At 50.8% G+C, this 24199-nt stretch overlaps 1 long non-coding RNA gene across 1 annotated transcript; it reads right to left on the bottom strand.

The window, feature by feature from the left end:
- Positions 1-14170: 14170 nt before the first annotated feature.
- On the bottom strand, positions 14171-19146 carry LOC137850264 (uncharacterized). The gene is made up of 3 exons (XR_011092413.1): positions 19041-19146; positions 16900-16943; positions 14171-14433 (listed from the first exon to the last, which is right to left on the bottom strand). It is a non-coding gene; the product is annotated as an uncharacterized lncRNA (long non-coding RNA).
- Positions 19147-24199: the final 5053 nt, after the last annotated feature.

Raw genomic sequence — 24199 nt, 5'->3', positions numbered from 1 at the left:
GAAGGTTCCAAAGGCTTCCCACCACACATTCTCTCTCTAACCTCTCCTTTATTCCCTGGCAGCTGGAAGGTCCCCACGGCTCAGGACACGGCGCTCCATGCCACCCAAGCACTCGGTAATTATGCATGTTCCCACCTCAAGCAGCACCATGCCCAAAGCGTTGCACAGAGAGAGATTCCCAAAAGGCAGCTCGAGAAGCTCTCCAGGGCCTCCCAGGGACCTGCAAACCCATCTGGTCGGGTCACAAACACGAGGCAGAATGCTGCCGCCTCTGAAGGGCGCCTGTCAGATTCAAGGGACCCCTAGGCATGGACACAGGGAGCTGCGCAACTCCAACCTGTTCTCCAGCAAAGTCTCTTCTTCGCAGGCACAAGAAAGGATTGCAGACTCATGGAGACCAGCAGCTCCACTACAACCAGGCTATCTCCAACCTCCCGTGCTCTTCCTGTCAGCTCCACCTTCCACACCGTCATGGGCAACGGGTCAGCTCTGCACCACGCGGCACCTCTCACGGTCTGCACAGGGACCTACAACTTCCCCAGAGCTGCGGACACCCAGAGCTCGGCACCACACACCTGCGCTCGAAGCTCTCATGCCCTCCAACACCATTGCGACGTGCCAAGAGACATGGAGAAAGGGAGCTCAGAAACACACCACATCTTTCTAACCTCTCGTGCCACTCAAGGTACACACAACTTCCCCGTAACCTTGCACAAAGGCAGCCCCGCACCTCTCGCCTCCTCTCTAACCCATCTTGCCCTACCTTGCAGATGGAAGTCCCAAAGGCGCCGCGCACAGGAGCTGCACCACATGCCCCATCCCTGCTCGCTCTCCTGCCTTGCCACGGCAGCTACAGGGCTGGAACAAGGCCACAGAAAAAGGTGAGTCCACCCCATCCACCTTCAAGGGTATCTCTTCGGAGCTCCCTTGCAGCTGACACCACCAGCTGTGGACAAAGGGAGCTCTCAACCACTGACCACCTCTCTACCCTCCCTTTTCCTCTCCCGGAGCAACTTCAAGGTCCCACTGCCTGTGCACAGAGAGCGCTCCACGCTACCCAGCCATTCCGCAACCAGCGGCAACAGGACAATGCCCAAAGCCCTGGGCAAAGGGAGCCTCGCACAAGCAAGATCCACAACCTGTCAACGTCTTCTCAGGGAGCTGCAAATCCACATGGTGAGGACACAGACACAAGGCCGACTCGCTGCCACTTCTCAGCGCCTCCCTGTCTGGTGCAAGCTTCCCACAAGCATCAACACAGGGCGCCCCGCAACTCCTGCCACTTCTCTAACACGTCCTCCTCTTGACAGGCACAAAAAGGGACTCCGCGGGCGTGGAAAAGAGGGGCGGCCAACCATCCAGCATCTTGCACTCGGGTCTCTCATGGTAAGCACAGGTCCCTTCCACTTGCCTATCCCTGTGTCACACCCAGACAAGGCACCAACAAGCCTCCTATCAAACCTGTCGTTCTCTCCCAGGCCACCACAACGGCGCAACTGCTACCGGCAAAGGGATCTCGGAAAAACACCGCAGATTGAAGCCCCTCCCCGTGTGGAAGTTGGCTGGAAGGTTCCAAAGGCTTCCCACCACACATTCTCTCTCTAACCTCTCCTTTATTCCCTGGCAGCTGGAAGGTCCCCACGGCTCAGGACACGGCGCTCCATGCCACCCAAGCACTCGGTAATTATGCATGTTCCCATCTCAAGCAGCACCATGCCCAAAGCGTTGCATAGAGAGAGATTCCCAAAAGGCAGCTCGAGAAGCTCTCCAGGGCCTCCCAGGGACCTGCAAACCCATCTGGTCGGGTCACAAACACGAGGCAGAATGCTGCCGCCTCTGAAGGGCGCCTGTCAGATTCAAGGGACCCCTAGGCATGGACACAGGGAGCTGCGCAACTCCAACCTGTTCTCCAGCAAAGTCTCTTCTTTGCAGGCACAAGAAAGGATTGCAGACTCATGGAGACCAGCAGCTCCACTACAACCAGGCTATCTCCAACCTCCCGTGCTCTTCCTGTCAGCTCCACCTTCCACACCGTCATGGGCAACGGGTCAGCTCTGCACCACGCGGCACCTCTCATGGTCTGCACAGGGACCTACAACTTCCCCAGAGCTGCGGACACCCAGAGCTCGGCACCACACACCTGCGCTCGAAGCTCTCATGCCCTCCAACACCATTGCGACGTGCCAAGAGACATGGAGAAAGGGAGCTCAGAAACACACCACATCTTTCTAACCTCTCGTGCCGCTCAAGGTACACACAACTTCCCCGTAACCTTGCACAAAGGCAGCCCCGCACCTCTCGCCTCCTCTCTAACCCATCTTGCCCTACCTTGCAGATGGAAGTCCCAAAGGCGCCGAGCACAGGAGCTTCACCACATGCCCCATCCCTACTCGCTCTCCTGCCTTGCCACGGCAGCTACAGGGCTGGAACAAGGCCACAGAAAAAGATGAGTCCGCCCCTCCCACCTTCAAGGGTATCTCTTAGGGGCTCCCTTGCAGCTGACACCACCAGCTGTGGACAAAGGGAGATCTCAACCACTGACCACCTCTCTAACCTCCCATTTCCTCTCCCGCAGGAACTTCAAGGTCCCACTGCCTGTGCACAGAGAGCGCTCCACGCCAAGCAGCCATTCCCCAACTAGCGGCAACAGGACAATGCCCAAAGCCCTGGGCAAAGGGAGCCTCGCACAAGCAAGATCCACAACCTGTCAACGTCTTCTCAGGGAGCTGCAAATCCACATGGTGAGGACACAGACACAAGGCCGACTCGCTGCCACTTCTCAGCGCCTCCCTGTCTGGTGCAAGCTTCCCAAAAGCATCAACACAGGGCGCCCCGCAACTCCTGCCACTTCTCTAACATGTCCTCCTCTTGACAGGCACAAAAAGGGACTCCGTGGGCGTGGAAAAGAGGGGCGGCCAACCACCCAGCATCTTGCACTCGGGTCTCTCATGGTAAGCACAGGTCCCTTCCACTTGCCTATCCCTGTGTCACACCCAGACAAGGCACCAACAAGCCTCCTATCAAACCTGTCGTTCTCTCCCAGGCCACCACAACGGCGCAACTGCTACCGGCAAAGGGATCTCGGAAAAACACCGCAGATTGAAGTCCCTCCCCGTGTGGAAGTTGGCTGGAAGGTTCCAAAGGCTTCCCACCACACATTCTCTCTCTAACCTCTCCTTTATTCCCTGGCAGCTGGAAGGTCCACACGGCTCAGGACACGGCGCTCCATGCCACCCAAGCACTCGGTAATTATGCATGTTCCCACCTGAAGCAGCACCATGCCCAAAGCGTTGCACAGAGAGAGATTCCCAAAAGGCAGCTCGAGAAGCTCTCCAGGGCCTCCCAGGGACCTGCAAACCCATCTGGTCGGGTCACAAACACGAGGCAGAATGCTGCCGCCTCTGAAGGGCGCCTGTCAGATTCAAGGGACCCCTAGGCATGGACACAGGGAGCTGCGCAACTCCAACCTGTTCTCCAGCAAAGTCTCTTCTTCGCAGGCACAAGAAAGGATTGCAGACTCATGGAGACCAGCAGCTCCACTACAACCAGGCTATCTCCAACCTCCCGTGCTCTTCCTGTCAGCTCCACCTTCCACACCGTCATGGGCAACGGGTCAGCTCTGCACCACGCGGCACCTCTCACGGTCTGCACAGGGACCTACAACTTCCCCAGAGCTGCGGACACCCAGAGCTCGGCACCACACACCTGCGCTCGAAGCTCTCATGCCCTCCAACACCATTGCGACGTGCCAAGAGACATGGAGAAAGGGAGCTCAGAAACACACCACATCTTTCTAACCTCTCGTGCCACTCAAGGTACACACAACTTCCCCGTAACCTTGCACAAAGGCAGCCCCGCACCTCTCGCCTCCTCTCTAACCCATCTTGCCCTACCTTGCAGATGGAAGTCCCAAAGGCGCCGCGCACAGGAGCTGCACCACATGCCCCATCCCTGCTCGCTCTCCTGCCTTGCCACGGCAGCTACAGGGCTGGAACAAGGCCACAGAAAAAGGTGAGTCCACCCCATCCACCTTCAAGGGTATCTCTTCGGAGCTCCCTTGCAGCTGACACCACCAGCTGTGGACAAAGGGAGCTCTCAACCACTGACCACCTCTCTACCCTCCCTTTTCCTCTCCCGGAGCAACTTCAAGGTCCCACTGCCTGTGCACAGAGAGCGCTCCACGCTACCCAGCCATTCCGCAACCAGCGGCAACAGGACAATGCCCAAAGCCCTGGGCAAAGGGAGCCTCGCACAAGCAAGATCCACAACCTGTCAACGTCTTCTCAGGGAGCTGCAAATCCACATGGTGAGGACACAGACACAAGGCCGACTCGCTGCCACTTCTCAGCGCCTCCCTGTCTGGTGCAAGCTTCCCACAAGCATCAACACAGGGCGCCCCGCAACTCCTGCCACTTCTCTAACACGTCCTCCTCTTGACAGGCACAAAAAGGGACTCCGCGGGCGTGGAAAAGAGGGGCGGCCAACCATCCAGCATCTTGCACTCGGGTCTCTCATGGTAAGCACAGGTCCCTTCCACTTGCCTATCCCTGTGTCACACCCAGACAAGGCACCAACAAGCCTCCTATCAAACCTGTCGTTCTCTCCCAGGCCACCACAACGGCGCAACTGCTACCGGCAAAGGGATCTCGGAAAAACACCGCAGATTGAAGCCCCTCCCCGTGTGGAAGTTGGCTGGAAGGTTCCAAAGGCTTCCCACCACACATTCTCTCTCTAACCTCTCCTTTATTCCCTGGCAGCTGGAAGGTCCCCACGGCTCAGGACACGGCGCTCCATGCCACCCAAGCACTCGGTAATTATGCATGTTCCCATCTCAAGCAGCACCATGCCCAAAGCGTTGCATAGAGAGAGATTCCCAAAAGGCAGCTCGAGAAGCTCTCCAGGGCCTCCCAGGGACCTGCAAACCCATCTGGTCGGGTCACAAACACGAGGCAGAATGCTGCCGCCTCTGAAGGGCGCCTGTCAGATTCAAGGGACCCCTAGGCATGGACACAGGGAGCTGCGCAACTCCAACCTGTTCTCCAGCAAAGTCTCTTCTTTGCAGGCACAAGAAAGGATTGCAGACTCATGGAGACCAGCAGCTCCACTACAACCAGGCTATCTCCAACCTCCCGTGCTCTTCCTGTCAGCTCCACCTTCCACACCGTCATGGGCAACGGGTCAGCTCTGCACCACGCGGCACCTCTCATGGTCTGCACAGGGACCTACAACTTCCCCAGAGCTGCGGACACCCAGAGCTCGGCACCACACACCTGCGCTCGAAGCTCTCATGCCCTCCAACACCATTGCGACGTGCCAAGAGACATGGAGAAAGGGAGCTCAGAAACACACCACATCTTTCTAACCTCTCGTGCCGCTCAAGGTACACACAACTTCCCCGTAACCTTGCACAAAGGCAGCCCCGCACCTCTCGCCTCCTCTCTAACCCATCTTGCCCTACCTTGCAGATGGAAGTCCCAAAGGCGCCGAGCACAGGAGCTTCACCACATGCCCCATCCCTGCTCGCTCTCCTGCCTTGCCACGGCAGCTACAGGGCTGGAACAAGGCCACAGAAAAAGATGAGTCCGCCCCTCCCACCTTCAAGGGTATCTCTTAGGGGCTCCCTTGCAGCTGACACCACCAGCTGTGGACAAAGGGAGATCTCAACCACTGACCACCTCTCTAACCTCCCATTTCCTCTCCCGCAGGAACTTCAAGGTCCCACTGCCTGTGCACAGAGAGCGCTCCACGCCAAGCAGCCATTCCCCAACTAGCGGCAACAGGACAATGCCCAAAGCCCTGGGCAAAGGGAGCCTCGCACAAGCAAGATCCACAACCTGTCAACGTCTTCTCAGGGAGCTGCAAATCCACATGGTGAGGACACAGACACAAGGCCGACTCGCTGCCACTTCTCAGCGCCTCCCTGTCTGGTGCAAGCTTCCCAAAAGCATCAACACAGGGCGCCCCGCAACTCCTGCCACTTCTCTAACACGTCCTCCTCTTGACAGGCACAAAAAGGGACTCCGCGGGCGTGGAAAAGAGGGGCGGCCAACCACCCAGCATCTTGCACTCGGGTCTCTCATGGTAAGCACAGGTCCCTTCCACTTGCCTATCCCTGTGTCACACCCAGACAAGGCACCAACAAGCCTCCTATCAAATCTGTCGTTCTCTCCCAGGCCACCACAACGGCGCAACTGCTACCGGCAAAGGGATCTCGGAAAAACACCGCAGATTGAAGCCCCTCCCCGTGTGGAAGTTGGCTGGAAGGTTCCAAAGGCTTCCCACCACACATTCTCTCTCTAACCTCTCCTTTATTCCCTGGCAGCTGGAAGGTCCCCACGGCTCAGGACACGGCGCTCCATGCCACCCAAGCACTCGGTAATTATGCATGTTCCCATCTCAAGCAGCACCATGCCCAAAGCGTTGCATAGAGAGAGATTCCCAAAAGGCAGCTCGAGAAGCTCTCCAGGGCCTCCCAGGGACCTGCAAACCCATCTGGTCAGGTCACAAACACGAGGCAGAATGCTGCCGCCTCTGAAGGGCGCCTGTCAGATTCAAGGGACCCCTAGGCATGGACACAGGGAGCTGCGCAACTCCAACCTGTTCTCCAGCAAAGTCTCTTCTTCGCAGGCACAAGAAAGGATTGCAGACTCATGGAGACCAGCAGCTCCACTACAACCAGGCTATCTCCAACCTCCCGTGCTCTTCCTGTCAGCTCCACCTTCCACACCGTCATGGGCAACGGGTCAGCTCTGCACCACGCGGCACCTCTCACGGTCTGCACAGGGACCTACAACTTCCCCAGAGCTGCGGACACCCAGAGCTCGGCACCACACACCTGCGCTCGAAGCTCTCATGCCCTCCAACACCATGGCGACGTGCCAAGAGACATGGAGAAAGGGAGCTCAGAAACACACCACATCTTTCTAACCTCTCGTGCCACTCAAGGTACACACAACTTCCCCGTAACCTTGCACAAAGGCAGCCCCGCACCTCTCGCCTCCTCTCTAACCCATCTTGCCCTACCTTGCAGATGGAAGTCCCAAAGGCGCCGAGCACAGGAGCTTCACCACATGCCCCATCTCTGCTCGCTCTCCTGCCTTGCCACGGCAGCTACAGGGCTGGAACAAGGCCACAGAAAAAGATGAGTCCGCCCCTCCCACCTTCAAGGGTATCTCTTAGGGGCTCCCTGACAGCTGACACCACCAGCTGTGGACAAAGGGAGATCTCAACCACTGACCACCTCTCTAACCTCCCATTTCCTCTCCCACAGCAACTTCAAGGTCCCACTGCCTGTGCACAGAGAGCGCTCCACGCCAAGCAGCCATTCCCCAACTAGCGGCAACAGGACAATGCCCAAAGCCCTGGGCAAAGGGAGCCTCGCACAAGCAAGATCCACAACCTGTCAACGTCTTCTCAGGGAGCTGCAAATCCACATGGTGAGGACACAGACACAAGGCCGACTCGCTGCCACTTCTCAGCGCCTCCCTGTCTGGTGCAAGCTTCTCACAAGCATCAACACAGGGCGCTCCGCAACTCCTGCCACTTCTCTAACACGTCCTCCTCTTGACAGGCACAAAAAGGGACTCCGCGGGCGTGGAAAAGAGGGGCGGCCAACCACCCAGCATCTTGCACTCGGGTCTCTCATGGTAAGCACTGGCCCCTTCCACTTGCCTATCCCTGTGTCACACCCAGACAAGGCACCAACAAGACTCCTATCAAACCTGTCGTTCTCTCCTAGGCCACCGCAACGGCGCAACTGCTACCGGCAAAGGGATCTCGGAAAAACACCGCAGATTGAAGCCCCTCCCCGTGTGGAAGTTGGCTGGAAGGTTCCAAAGGCTTCCCACCACACATTCTCTCTCTAACCTCTCCTTTATTCCCTGGCAGCTGGAAGGTCCCCATTGCTCAGGACACGGCGCTCCATGCCACCCAAGCACTCGGTAATTATGCATGTTCCCACCTGAAGCAGCACCATGCCCAAAGCGTTGCACAGAGAGAGATTCCCAAAAGGCAGCTCGAGATGCTCTCCAGGGCCTCCCAGGGACCTGCAAACCCATCTGGTCGGGTCACAAACACGAGGCAGAATGCTGCCGCCTCTGAAGGGCGCCTGTCAGATTCAAGGGACCCCTAGGCATGGACACAGGGAGCTGCGCAACTCCAACCTGTTCTCCAGCAAAGTCTCTTCTTCGCAGGCACAAGAAAGGATTGCAGAGTCATGGAGACCAGGAGCTCCACAACAACCAGGCTATCTCCAACCTCCCGTGCTCTTCCTGTCAGCTCCACCTTCCACACCGTCATGGGCAACGGGTCAGCTCTGCACCACGCGGCACCTCTCACGGTCTGCACAGGGACCTACAACTTCCCCAGAGCTGCGGACACCCAGAGCTCGGCACTACACACCTGCGCTCGAAGCTCTCATGCCCTCCAACACCATGGCGACGTGCCAAGAGACATGGAGAAAGGGAGCTCAGAAACACACCACATCTTTCTAACCTCTCGTGCCACTCAAGGTACACACAACTTCCCCGTAACCTTGCACAAAGGCAGCCCTGCACCTCTCGCCTCCTCTCTAACCCATCTTGCCCTACCTTGCAGATGGAAGTCCCAAAGGCGCCGAGCACAGGAGCTTCACCACATGCCCCATCTCTGCTCGCTCTCCTGCCTTGCCACGGCAGCTACAGGGCTGGAACAAGGCCACAGAAAAAGGTAAGTCCGCCCCACCCACTTGAAGGGTATCTCTTAGGGGCTCCCTGACAGCTGACACCACCAGCTGTGGACAAAGGGAGATCTCAACCACTGACCACCTCTCTAACCTCCCATTTCCTCTCCCGCAGGAACTTCAAGGTCCCACTGCCTGTGCACAGAGAGCGCTCCACGCCAAGCAGCCATTCCCCAACTAGCGGCAACAGGACAATGCCCAAAGCCCTGGGCAAAGGGAGCCTCGCACAAGCAAGATCCACAACCTGTCAACGTCTTCTCAGGGAGCTGCAAATCCACATGGTGAGGACACAGACACAAGGCCGACTCGCTGCCACTTCTCAGCGCCTCCCTGTCTGGTGCAAGCTTCCCAAAAGCATCAACACAGGGCGCCCCGCAACTCCTGCCACTTCTCTAACACGTCCTCCTCTTGACAGGCACAAAAAGGGACTCCGCGGGCGTGGAAAAGAGGGGCGGCCAACCACCCAGCATCTTGCACTCGGGTCTCTCATGGTAAGCACAGGTCCCTTCCACTTGCCTATCCCTGTGTCACACCCAGACAAGGCACCAACAAGCCTCCTATCAAACCTGTCGTTCTCTCCCAGGCCACCACAACGGCGCAACTGCTACCGGCAAAGGGATCTCGGAAAAACACCGCAGATTGAAGCCCCTCCCCGTGTGGAAGTTGGCTGGAAGGTTCCAAAGGCTTCCCACCACACATTCTCTCTCTAACCTCTCCTTTATTCCCTGGCAGCTGGAAGGTCCCCACGGCTCAGGACACGGCGCTCCATGCCACCCAAGCACTCGGTAATTATGCATGTTCCCATCTCAAGCAGCACCATGCCCAAAGCGTTGCATAGAGAGAGATTCCCAAAAGGCAGCTCGAGAAGCTCTCCAGGGCCTCCCAGGGACCTGCAAACCCATCTGGTCAGGTCACAAACACGAGGCAGAATGCTGCCGCCTCTGAAGGGCGCCTGTCAGATTCAAGGGACCCCTAGGCATGGACACAGGGAGCTGCGCAACTCCAACCTGTTCTCCAGCAAAGTCTCTTCTTCGCAGGCACAAGAAAGGATTGCAGACTCATGGAGACCAGCAGCTCCACTACAACCAGGCTATCTCCAACCTCCCGTGCTCTTCCTGTCAGCTCCACCTTCCACACCGTCATGGGCAACGGGTCAGCTCTGCACCACGCGGCACCTCTCACGGTCTGCACAGGGACCTACAACTTCCCCAGAGCTGCGGACACCCAGAGCTCGGCACCACACACCTGCGCTCGAAGCTCTCATGCCCTCCAACACCATTGCGACGTGCCAAGAGACATGGAGAAAGGGAGCTCAGAAACACACCACATCTTTCTAACCTCTCGTGCCGCTCAAGGTACACACAACTTCCCCGTAACCTTGCACAAAGGCAGCCCCGCACCTCTCGCCTCCTCTCTAACCCATCTTGCCCTACCTTGCAGATGGAAGTCCCAAAGGCGCCGAGCACAGGAGCTTCACCACATGCCCCATCCCTGCTCGCTCTCCTGCCTTGCCACGGCAGCTACAGGGCTGGAACAAGGCCACAGAAAAAGATGAGTCCGCCCCTCCCACCTTCAAGGGTATCTCTTAGGGGCTCCCTTGCAGCTGACACCACCAGCTGTGGACAAAGGGAGATCTCAACCACTGACCACCTCTCTAACCTCCCATTTCCTCTCCCGCAGGAACTTCAAGGTCCCACTGCCTGTGCACAGAGAGCGCTCCACGCCAAGCAGCCATTCCCCAACTAGCGGCAACAGGACAATGCCCAAAGCCCTGGGCAAAGGGAGCCTCGCACAAGCAAGATCCACAACCTGTCAACGTCTTCTCAGGGAGCTGCAAATCCACATGGTGAGGACACAGACACAAGGCCGACTCGCTGCCACTTCTCAGCGCCTCCCTGTCTGGTGCAAGCTTCCCACAAGCATCAACACAGGGCGCCCCGCAACTCCTGCCACTTCTCTAACACGTCCTCCTCTTGACAGGCACAAAAAGGGACTCCGCGGGCGTGGAAAAGAGGGGCGGCCAACCACCCAGCATCTTGCACTCGGGTCTCTCATGGTAAGCACAGGTCCCTTCCACTTGCCTATCCCTGTGTCACACCCAGACAAGGCACCAACAAGCCTCCTATCAAACCTGTCGTTCTCTCCCAGGCCACCACAACGGCGCAACTGCTACCGGCAAAGGGATCTCGGAAAAACACCGCAGATTGAAGCCCCTCCCCGTGTGGAAGTTGGCTGGAAGGTTCCAAAGGCTTCCCACCACACATTCTCTCTCTAACCTCTCCTTTATTCCCTGGCAGCTGGAAGGTCCCCACGGCTCAGGACACGGCGCTCCATGCCACCCAAGCACTCGGTAATTATGCATGTTCCCATCTCAAGCAGCACCATGCCCAAAGCGTTGCATAGAGAGAGATTCCCAAAAGGCAGCTCGAGAAGCTCTCCAGGGCCTCCCAGGGACCTGCAAACCCATCTGGTCAGGTCACAAACACGAGGCAGAATGCTGCCGCCTCTGAAGGGCGCCTGTCAGATTCAAGGGACCCCTAGGCATGGACACAGGGAGCTGCGCAACTCCAACCTGTTCTCCAGCAAAGTCTCTTCTTCGCAGGCACAAGAAAGGATTGCAGACTCATGGAGACCAGCAGCTCCACTACAACCAGGCTATCTCCAACCTCCCGTGCTCTTCCTGTCAGCTCCACCTTCCACACCGTCATGGGCAACGGGTCAGCTCTGCACCACGCGGCACCTCTCACGGTCTGCACAGGGACCTACAACTTCCCCAGAGCTGCGGACACCCAGAGCTCGGCACCACACACCTGCGCTCGAAGCTCTCATGCCCTCCAACACCATTGCGACGTGCCAAGAGACATGGAGAAAGGGAGCTCAGAAACACACCACATCTTTCTAACCTCTCGTGCCACTCAAGGTACACACAACTTCCCCGTAACCTTGCACAAAGGCAGCCCCGCACCTCTCGCCTCCTCTCTAACCCATCTTGCCCTACCTTGCAGATGGAAGTCCCAAAGGCGCCGAGCACAGGAGCTTCACCACATGCCCCATCTCTGCTCGCTCTCCTGCCTTGCCACGGCAGCTACAGGGCTGGAACAAGGCCACAGAAAAAGGTGTGTCTTTCCTTTTACAACCTTTTTCCTGCCCCACTCCATCTATAGCTATAGCCTTTCTTTTTTCCTCAGCCCAACCCTAGCTTTAAATTGAAGCTTGAGCGTTATACAAGGATCCCCTCACCCATTACCCAGTTGAAAAACTTCTCACAGCAAAGTTCCCCTTTCATTCCTCGTTTTATTTTTTCATCCTTTTTTCAGCCCCACTACAACTGCATTATGCAACAAGTATTCCTTCTTTCTGTCAGCTTGAACGTCAACCTTCCATAGAAGAATAAGTTTTGTCACATAGCTTTAAGGAAAATTTAATATTGTGGTTTTATTCAGAAACCAGAGAATCCTTCCTGTTAAAAGATAGCTCCCCAAATTTCTCCCAAACAGAATCATAGAACTGGATAATGTTAGCCAGGACCTCTTAAGATCATATAGTCCAACTCATCAGCTACAATGGGTTGCTCAGGGCTATGGACAGACAAATGTTGAATACCTCCATGGATGGAGACATTACAGTCTCTCTGTACAGCTTGTTCGACCACCCTCACATCAAAGGTGTTTTCAGATGGATCATTGTTATAAAATGCTCAGTCCCAACATAGGGTTATAATCAAAGTTTATGATTTATTAAAAGAATAGAGGTAAGCAAACAGCGCTGGGTGCGTCGGGAGTCTCTGCTCCACCTAGACGCACACCAGTTACATCAAGTAGCTGATTTTTATGCTCCTAGGCTAATACATATTCATTACTACCTCTAAAAAAAAACGGGTTATTATAATTAGCTTCCGGGATCCAAACCCTCCTACTGCAGCATGCGCATCAGTCTCCGGTGGTCCCCCTGGAGGTCTCTGGGGGTCTTTCATGCTGAAGGCTCCTATAGTCTTCCTCTCAGTTTTTTTTTCTTGTCCTTCCCCTTTGTACTCCTTGGCAACATGTCAAAAGCTTACACAGCATCCCCTGCAGGTTTTGTCTTCTAGCCGTCCTTCAGCTTCTTTCTTTCTTCTCCTTAATCTCCTGGCCAGGTATCAGGGGCTTGCATAGTGTCCCATTCAGAAGCCATAACAGTTACTAGTCGTTAGCAGTTGTTCTGAAACCCCCAGACATCAGAGACTTCAGAGAAAGAACATACAAATACAAATAGCTCTCTATTGATACTTCACGAGTTGTTAAAACATTCCTCACAGGCCATTCACAGGGATACTGCAGTCACATCTTTAGCAGTGCTAAATCAACCACAAAGGTGGCAAAAAGGCTGTAACTGTTAGGAATAAGAGTTCAGAATAACAAAATAGGTTCATAGATTTGAGGAATATTTCTGAAGATTTGATAAATTGACTATAATGAGGGGGAGACTGGGACACTGGGAGGAAAGGGAAGAAACCACATCTGTGGAAGAATTAAATTGCCAGTGCAGGACCCAGAGACAGACAGAACTGCTCTCTATTGACACAAAGCAGATGAACATATATCACAATCATCCTGCGTGACAATTTGTGCCCATTGCCTCTTGTCCTGTCAGAGGCATTTTGATCCCTCTCCCTGCCCCCACTTTCCCTGCCCTGAAATTGTCTCCTTAACATTCCAGAGTAATCTGCCTATCGTTGTTCCTCTAATTCTTGTTGGGTCTTTGTGTCAAAATAGATGGTTTCAGCCTCTAACACTAGACTTTCTATAGGATGGAGAAACCATCCAGTGAAGAAATAATCTTGCAGTTATATCACCCAACTTTAAAATCAGAATAGTTGTGATGTAATATACTTTTTATGATGGGAAATGCTGTTTATTCTAATTTTTCAATTTATTAAAATATCCAGCCATTCTCCTTCACCATTTTCTTTCATTTTTTGTCATTTGTCAGAAAAATGACAAAAAGCAAGTAATGTGGTGGTTTTACCTTGATGGGCAGCTGAACTCTATGACTGCCCTCTGACTCCCCCTCATCAATGGAAAATTGGGAAAAAATACAATGGAAAGGGCTCAATGGCTGAGATAAGGACAGGGAGATCACTCACCAATTATTGTTACAGGCCAAGCAGACTCAGCATAAGGAGCTTAATATAATTTATTGCCTATCACTAGCAGACTAGAACAGTGAGAAAGTAAAAGCAAAGTATAAGCACCTTCCCCCCTCATCCAACGGCTTCATCTCTGCTGCTCCTTCACAGTCCCTCTCTGCCCTTGCTCCACGTGGGGTCCCTCCCACAGTATGGTGTCCTTCACAAACTGATCCTATTTGGGCTTCACACAGGCTCTTTAAGAACTGCTCCAACATAAATCCATACCGTAGGGTCCATCTGTCAGGACCAAACTGCTCCAACAAGGGCAGTAGTTCCCCCCAGATCCCCTGCTCCTGCATGGGCTCCTCTCCCTGGGCTGCAGGAGAACTTCTGCTCCGTGCCTGGAGCACCTTCTACCCTCCTTCTGCGCTGACCTTGATGTCTGCAGGGCTGCTTCTCACTCCTCTCTCCCAGCTGCTGTTGCGCATCAGTTTACCTTCTTAAATGTGCTCTCCCAAAGGCCCAACCAATGTTCCTCACTGGCAGTGGGTCCCTTTAGGAGCTGGCTGGAACTGGCTCTGATCTGACATGGGGCAGCTGCGGAGCTCTGCTCACAGAAAAAGAAAAGAAATTAGAAATTAGAAAGAGAAATCAAAGGACACTTATTAGCTAATAGTTTTCCTGAAGTAAAACACAGAAGAATCAGGTCACAAAAAGAGCAGAGCTCATAAATTTCCGGCCTTTTCAACTGTTGTCTGTTTCACTAAATACTGAATTTAATTTGAAAATGTACTTTTCAAATATCAGACAATGTACTGAATTTTGTGTAAATCCATAGTTTCCAAAACACCTCACACCTTCTACATATGCTTCTGGAATGCCACATGTGTTCCTGGAAAGCATGCAATGAAGTGTAAGCTAGCAGTAAACTTTCATTTACAATAAGCTATCAAATTTTCCTGGAACTCCCTTCTGGTGTTACAAACCTGAAGAAATACCCTTATTTAGTCAGTTTCATGAATTACAGATAGCACTTTCATATCATATTTGTCTTTACATATTGCAAGCTAATTTCAACACTTAAGATATCTCAGATAATTCAGATTCTGTAATTATCGACATTATTTTTTCTCTTCAAACCATAATACAGTTTACTCAAAATTATTACAAATGTTTCAACTACAGTCGTGCATAAAACCAAACATAGGAATAACTATCAGAATTTAAATTCTCCTGTAGTCCAAAATTTAAGATAAACCTCCAACAGACAAGGAAAACTTGATCTTGAGAAATTTATTGAAAATAGTCCCACAGATCCCTTATTTTTTTTCTTTCTTTTCATCTTGTGTTTGTATAGAGAAATAGATTCCTTCATCTTTTATGATAGACTTCTCTCGTGAGGTTCAATTGCTCTTTTTTTTTTTCTTTTTTCTTTTTTTTTTTCTCTCACTAGACTCATCACTTCATTTTTTTTTTCTTTCTAATGAGTGGTATGTCTCACCAGTTCTTCAGAAGAATTGGAACCTTAACAAGCTTCAGCATTTCCCTTAGCTGTCTGGGGTCCACAGCTCAAAGCTTCCTCACATTTCCTTATTTCAAAATTTCTAGTAGTTACCATTCTGAATCTTCACAAGTTAGGAGCAGGAGACCCAATTCCTTATTAAATTATTATCCCTTATTAAATAGGACATGAAGAAGTATTGGCATTTCCTACCAAATTGCTGATATGTGGAAGATATGAATTTCTCACTCAGACATATTTGCTATGAAATTCTTTACTCTTAGTACGCTATTCAAAGCTATGAAAATATGAAAAAATAAATAACACAACTGAAAGCATTTAAAGTTGCATTTCATGATGCCATGGATATGGTACTCTGCTTCCAGTGTCTCACAATGAAGTTTTGCTTTAGCACTCTAACAGTTGACAAGAAATTCTCAATCCAGATATCCTGTAACCATTCTAAATTGTGATAGTGAATGGTAAGAGTTACGTTTTGTTCTGTATTAAACTGGCATTCAACTCTTCAGCAAAAGAAAGTCCCTCACATACGTTGTAATGTGTAATTCAAACTTTTCAACACATAATAAAATACTTTAATTTCCTTGACAAAAACCTTACGTGGATCCTTAATTCTCTTTATCACTCACAAGATGCCAGGAATTGTCCTTTCCAGAAGCAATTATAATTTAAAGAGTTCAGCCTTGAAAATCTATTATTTATTTAATCTTGCCAGGGCCAGCAGCTGATGTATCTTCTAAGTAATGACGGTTTTCAGCGTATAATTTGAAGCTGGTGAATTCAGCTTTTGAAGAACATCTTAATTTGTTTGGCTTAGAAGACCAATAACAGGATAATCCTTCACCTCTGTTAGTTCTAGTGTTTGGCTAAGAAGAAATTCACAAAGGCAAGAATTTGTGAGTACAGACCACTTTGCTTGGAATATCTAAATCTGAGATTCTTAACTGACTTGTTTTTCAGTATCTCCGTTTCCAGTATTTCTTGAAACTCTAGCTACTCTAAGAACTGTTATAAAGGAGAATGAAAATAAATAGTACCTGTCAAAATCCCAAACAATTTTTCAAGTCAGAAAAATATTAAATGTTTTCCATGTGAGGCATATTAACAGAATTTTGTTTTGTGTATAGAAGACACTTTGCTTCTGTCAGTTTTGAGTCAGTTTTACAAGCATTTAGATGGATAGATGGTGGTTTCATAGTTGTTCGAGAAATTACCACAATTTTTAGTTCTCAATACTAATATGAGAATTGACACCATATTTTTACCAATGTTTAGGAAAAGTTAGCATTAATAATAAAGCTTTTTATTTGAATTTTTATAATTTTAATGATTAATGCACTTGGAGTTTCATTTTGCATCCATAATGTTTTATAATTGATGTAATTTAACCTTAATTAACCAAAAATGATGTTTGTAATTTGAGAATGAAATACACTACCAATTTTAAGAAGTCTCAGAAGAAAATTCCTACAGATGTACTTACAAATCTGTGTTAAATATCCTTACTATAAAATTCAGTTTGGCTTCTAGGAGGAATAGGATAATACTTACTGCAATTCAGAGGATCAAATTCTTCCTTGATTTGGATGTATTCCCTGAAGAAAGTACAGGGTAAGAAAAGAGAAGTGTTAGAACTAGTGGATGTTATGCTTCATGTTTTAGACCTTAATTCATTCCGATATGTACTTTTTTATATATCCACAGCTTTTAAATTTGTCTTCCAGATATTTCAGCTTCTTAAGATTCAAATGCAACATGCAGTTCTCTTTCTGCACATTTTTTTTAATGAATGAAGAATAGATGCGCCTCTGGAAATGACAATTAAGCCTTTTTTTGCCAACCTATATCAGTGGTAATCTATATCTGATTAACATACCTATTTTTTCTGCTCTAATTATGCAATATTACTAGCAGTATCAATATCCTCCACTACTATAATTTCATATCATAATTCAAAAAGCAGCCCTTGTAAATATATCCATTACTTATAAGTATCTGGAATATGTGTTAGGTAGTTATATGCTCTTGTTAGCAACCAGAATTTTGTTGTTATCAAAAGTCTTTGCTTTTAATAACGACCAAAGACTACTGATGCTCCTTATTAGGCAATTTTTCACTGCTGCTTCACCATGTAGCTAGTTACCCCCAAATCCACTGAGACAGGTAAAGAAACATAACTCCAACATAGTGTGACTGCACATGATTCTGGCTCATTCCTTTTCAGATCAACGTCATGGGTAAGTGGTCTGTATCCCAACAACCCTGGGATCAGGCAGGTTATAAGTCATGCAAAGAAGATGGATCACTGCAGAGTGATCCCAGGATCAAAAGCTGTACAAACAGCTCAAAGTCACTTTTGAATGCTACAAATTCCAAAGGAATAAAAAATTTACCATGCCACATACTTCAAGACCAGAGCCCAGAACAGAAGTCTGTGCTTCAAAGCATATTACAAACTCATTTGATTAATTCCCACATATTTATGATGTTGGAAAGGATGAGCCCAAACTTAGAAATGGAAAACAGATAAGAACATTTTATTGCTGTGTCATAAAAAAGAGGAAAAAAAAAGAGAAAAAAGAGAAAAAAAAGAGAAAAAAGAGAAAAAAAGAAAACGGATTTTATATGAATGATGGTTCCCAAAACTATCATAATTAGCATGGAGATAAACAGCTCATCTATAATTGCTATGAGCAGTCTACATCCTCCCTCCCTCCTTTCCTCCCTCCTTCCCTCTCATCCAAAGGATAAAAGGATTAGATTATTCCACAACTAACAAGAAGTGGCTCAATAGAAAGAGGCCTGTACACTTAAATAAATCAAAGTGAGGTCTGTTAATATTTTAGGGATTTTACTTTGTGAGAGCGGTGCTGTTCTAACGACTGAAGATAGCTACCAAAATAGCATACACCTGGAACACATCTTCCAGTATAATTTCACCAAAAGAAGTCCAGTTCATATGCTCTAGTTGCCTCAGAAACAGCGTGGGAATAGTAGTAGACAGGTTTCATACCTAAAACAGTCCTCATCTAGTGTATATCATAACAATAAATACCCCATTAGTTAACACGACAGGATTTAACAATGGTAGAGTGGACAAATGAGTCCATGAAAAGTTAATGATAGCTATGAGGTTTTACATTCTTAAAAGAGAGTATTTTCCTAAGATTTAAGAAGACAATGAAGACTTTTTGAGTTTGGATATTACTAGAGGCTAACAGTCTAATCCATATCTATGTATTATGAAAAAAAAAAAAAAAAAGACTACTTATTGAAACATGGAATTTTGTGAAGGAAGAAAAGAGAGAGAATTTTAGATCTTGTATTTCTAAATCTGATCTGCACTTGCATTTCTTTTGGGGAGATAACAACATATCCAGAAATTTAACAAATAGAAATAACTGGCAGCAGTAAGGGGGCCTGAGTATCTTATTAGCCGAGCTCAGCAAAGTGGAATGGATAAATCACTCTATACAGCCCTTTCTGGTTGGTGTCACAGATCAGCAAGAAAGTAATACATGTCACCTCCTAATAACATGGAGTTTTATAGGTAACTCTGTCAGCTACATAACTGGGACTGCACAGAGAAATTGTAAGAAAAACAGACGCCATGATGCATTTGTTATGCAATACAAAATTGTTGCGTATATTTGCAAATGCTAAAGTAACTTAAAGCAAGTCTATGTAAATACCTGTGGTATGCCTGCAGCTGGAAATCTGATGAAATACTCCATGATGAGAATGACAATATACCTAGAAATTGCATTCCGAGGTGTGTAGGAGGAATAAATAAAGGTATTAAAGGATCATTTGGACAAACTGAGAGATCCGTATATCTTTGAAGTTAACTCTCATCATTCAATAATAAAATCAAAATATTTTAAGCAACATTAATCTTCAAATTAAAATTAAATCAGCAGAGAAAACCTATGAAAAGAGAATTGTCTCTCTCCTTCATAAATTTTGTGAATCAGTATTAATTCCATTCCTGATACAAAATGTATGATATAACTGGGATGTCTCCCTCTCCGGACATATTCAAAAGCACTCAGGAAATGTTCCTGGGCAATCTGCTCTAGGTGTCCCCACCTGAGAAGAGAGTTGGACCAGATGACCTTCAGAGGTCCTTTCCTCCCTCAATCATTCTGTGATTCTGTTGCTTCTGTTGGTTTTGATTCTTCAGCATGTGGCACACACTGAAAGCAATTTCGAGGCAAAAGAAAGTGAGATGACAGGATAAAAATCCTGAAAAAAAAAAATATCTATAAATTGATGTTTTGTCTATGCTACAATAACAGAAGCACAGAACTGTAGCGGTTGGAAGGGACCTCAAGAGATCATCAGATCCATCCCCCCTGCCTCAGCAAGTTCCTTAGAGCAGGAGTATGACTTAGATTCTCTACTGTCCTTCCTCTCCCTCCCTCCTCCTTTACTTCCCAAACCTCCCGAGTCACCCTCCTTTCTTCCCTCTCTCCCCTCTCTCCCCTCTCCCTGCCCTCCTGCATTCAGGCCTTGCTACATTCCTTCCTATTCCCACGACCTTCACTCCCACCTTGTCCTTACTTCCGCCATTTCCTCCTGAAAAAAGTGACGTCACAGTGGGCGGCTCCCTCTCATTGGCTGAATCTCTGTATGACATCCCCAGGCCAAGACAGTATGAAAGGGGCCGCAACATACCAAACAGGCAGATCAGCAGCTTACATTGACCAGCAGCTGTGGAGAAAGGGAGCTCTCAACCACTGACCACCTCTCTAACCTCCCATTTCCTCTCCCGCAGCAACTTCAAGGTCCCACTGCCTGTGCACAGAGAGCGCTCCACGCCAAGCAGCCATTCCCCAACTAGCGGCAACAGGACAATGCCCAAAGCCCTGGGCAAAGGGAGCCTCGCACAAGCAAGATCCACAACCTGTCAACGTCTTCTCAGGGAGCTGCAAATCCACATGGTGAGGACACAGACACAAGGCCGACTCGCTGCCACTTCTCAGCGCCTCCCTGTCTGGTGCAAGCTTCCCAAAAGCATCAACACAGGGTGCTCCGCAACTCCTGCCACTTCTCTAACATGTCCTCCTCTTGACAGGCACAAAAAGGGACTCCGCGGGCGTGGAAAACGGGGGCGGCCAACCACCCAGCATCTTGCACTCGGGTCTTTCATGGTAAGCACAGGCCCCTTCCACTTGCCTATCCCTGTGTCACACCCAGACAAGGCACCAACAAGACTCCTGTCAAACCTGTCGTTCTCTCCTAGGCCACCACAACGGCGCAACTGCTACCGGCAAAGGGATCTCGGAAAAACACCGCAGATTGAAGCCCCTCCCCGTGTGGAAGTTGGCTGGAAGGTTCCAAAGGCTTCCCACCACACATTCTCTCTCTAACCTCTCCTTTATTCCCTGGCAGCTGGAAGGTCCCCACGGCTCAGGACACGGCGCTCCATGCCACCCAAGCACTCGGTAATTATGCATGTTCCCACCTCAAGCAGCACCATGCCCAAAGCGTTGCACAGAGAGAGATTCCCAAAAGGCAGCTCGAGATGCTCTCCAGGGCCTCCCAGGGACCTGCAAACCCATCTGGTCAGGTCACAAACACGAGGCAGAATGCTGCCGCCTCTGAAGGGCGCCTGTCAGATTCAAGGGACCCCTAGGCATGGACACAGGGAGCTGCGCAACTCCAACCTGTTCTCAAGCAAAGTCTCTTCTTCGCAGGCACAAGAAAGGATTGCAGAGTCATGGAGACCAGGAGCTCCACAACAACCAGGCTATCTCCAACCTCCCGTGCTCTTCCTGTCAGCTCCACCTTCCACACCGTCATGGGCAACGGGTCAGCTCTGCACCACGCGGCACCTCTCACGGTCTGCACAGGGACCTACAACTTCCCCAGAGCTGCGGACACCCAGAGCTCGGCACTACACACCTGCGCTCGAAGCTCTCATGCCCTCCAACACCATGGCGACGTGCCAAGAGACATGGAGAAAGGGAGCTCAGAAACACACCACATCTTTCTAACCTCTCGTGCCACTCAAGGTACACACAACTTCCCCGTAACCTTGCACAAAGGCAGCCCCACACCTCTCGCCTCCTCTCTAACCCATCTTGCCCTACCTTGCAGATGGAAGTCCCAAAGGCGCCGAGCACAGGAGCTGCACCACATGCCCCATCCCTGCTCGCTCTCCTGCCTTGCCACGGCAGCTACAGGGCTGGAACAAGGCCACAGAAAAAGGTAAGTCCACCCCACCCACCTTCAAGGGTATCTCTTAGGGGCTCCCTTGCAGCTGACACCACCAGCTGTGGACAAAGGGAGATCTCAACCACTGACCACCTCTCTACCCTCCCATTTCCTCTCCCGCAGTAACTTCAAGGTCCCACTGCCTGTGCACAGAGAGCGCTCCACACCACGCAAACATTCCGCAACCAGTGGCAACAGGACAATGCCCAAAGCCCTGGGCAAAGGGAGCCTCGCACAAGCAAGATCCACAACCTGTCAACGTCTTCTCAGGGAGCTGCAAATCCACATGGTGAGGACACAGACACAAGGCCGACTCGCTGCCACTTCTCAGCGCCTCCCTGTCTGGTGCAAGCTTCCCACAAGCATCAACACAGGGTGCTCCACAACTCCTGCCACTTCTCTAACACGTCCTCCTCTTGACAGGCACAAAAAGGGACTCCGCGGGCGTGGAAAACGGGGGCGGCCAACCACCCAGCATCTTGCACTCGGGTCTTTCATGGTAAGCACAGGCCCCTTCCACTTGCCTATCCCTGTGTCACACCCAGACAAGGCACCAACAAGACTCCTATCAAACCTGTCGTTCTCTCCTAGGCCACCACAACGGCGCAACTGCTACCGGCAAAGGGATCTCGGAAAAACACCGCAGATTGAAGCCCCTCCCCGTGTGGAAGTTGGCTGGAAGGTTCCAAAGGCTTCCCACCACACATTCTCTCTCTAACCTCTCCTTTATTCCCTGGCAGCTGGAAGGTCCCCATGGCTCAGGACACGGCGCTCCATGCCACCCAAGCACTCGGTAATTATGCATGTTTCCACCTCAAGCAGCACCATGCCCAAAGCGTTGCACAGAGAGAGATTGCCAAAAGGCAGCTCGAGAAGCTCTCCAGGGCCTCCCAGGGACCTGCAAACCCATCTGGTCAGGTCACAAACACGAGGCAGAATGCTGCCGCCTCTGAAGGGCGCCTGTCAGATTCAAGGCACCCCTAGGCACGGACACAGGGACCTGCGCAACTCCAACCTGTTCTCAAGCAAAGTCTCTTCTTCGCAGGCACAAGAAAGGATTGCAGAGTCATGGAGACCAGCAGCTCCACAACAACCAGGCTATCTCCAACCTCCCGTGCTCTTCCTGTCAGCTCCACCTTCCACACCGTCATGGGCAACGGGTCAGCTCTGCACCACGCGGCACCTCTCACGGTCTGCACAAGGACCTACAACTTCCCCAGAGCTGCGGACACCCAGAACTCGGAACTACACACCTGCGCTCGAAGCTCTCATGCCCTCCAACACCATGGCGACGTGCCAAGAGACATGGAGAAAGGGAGCTCAGAAACACACCACATCTTTCTAACCTCTTGTGCCACTCAAGGTACACACAACTTCCCCGTAACCTTGCACAAAGGCAGCCCCGCACCTCTCGCCTCCTCTCTAACCCATCTTGCCCTACCTTGCAGATGGAAGTCCCAAAGGCGCCGAGCACAGGAGCTGCACCACAAGCCCCATCCCTGCTCGCTCTCCTGCCTTGCCACGGCAGCTACAGGGCTGGAACAAGGCCACAGAAAAAGGTAAGTCCACCCCACCCACCTTCAAGGGTATCTCTTAGGGGCTCCCTTGCAGCTGACACCACCAGCTGTGGACAAAGGGAGATCTCAACCACTGACCACCTCTCTAACCTCCCATTTCCTCTCCCGCAGGAACTTCAAGGTCCAACTGCCTGTGCACAGAGAGCGCTCCAAACCACGCAACCATTCCGCAACCAGTGGCAACAGGACAATGCCCAAAGCCCTGGGCAAAGGGAGCCTCGCACAAGCAAGATCCACAACCTGTCAACGTCTTCTCAGGGAGCTGCAAATCCACATGGTGAGGACACAGACACAAGGCCGACTCGCTGCCACTTCTCAGCGCCTCCCTGTCTGGTGCAAGCTTCCCAAAAGCATCAACACAGGGTGCTCCGCAACTCCTGCCACTTCTCTAACATGTCCTCCTCTTGACAGGCACAAAAAGGTACTCCGCGGGCGTGGAAAATGGGGGCGGCCAACCACCCAGCATCTTGACTCGGGTCTTTCATGGTAAGCACAGGCCCCTTCCACTTGCCTATCCCTGTGTCACACCCAGACAAGGCACCAACAAGACTCCTGTCAAACCTGTCGTTCTCTCCTAGGCCACCACAACGGTGCAACTGCTACCGGCAAAGGGATCTCGGAAAAACACCGCAGATTGAAGCCCCTCCCCGTGTGGAAGTTGGCTGGAAGGTTCCAAAGGCTTCCCACCACACATTCTCTCTCTAACCTCTCCTTTATTCCCTGGCAGCTGGAAGGTCCCCACGGCTCAGGACATGGCGCTCCATGCCACCCAAGCACTCGGTAATTATGCATGTTTCCACCTCAAGCAGCACCATGCCCAAAGCGTTGCACAGAGAGAGATTCCCAAAAGGCAGCTCGAGATGCTCTCCAGGGCCTCCCAGGGACCTGCAAACCCATCTGGTCAGGTCACAAACACGAGGCAGAATGCTGCCGCCTCTGAAGGGCGCCTGTCAGATTCAAGGCACCCCTAGGCATGGACACAGGGAGCTGCGCAACTCCAACCTGTTCTCAAGCAAAGTCTCTTCTTCGCAGGAACAAGAAAGGATTGCAGAGTC

Source organism: Anas acuta, chromosome 1, assembly GCF_963932015.1.
Source record: "Anas acuta chromosome 1, bAnaAcu1.1, whole genome shotgun sequence".
Lineage (NCBI taxonomy): Eukaryota > Metazoa > Chordata > Aves > Anseriformes > Anatidae > Anas > Anas acuta.
This window is presented reverse-complemented; position numbering and strand designations above follow the sequence as displayed.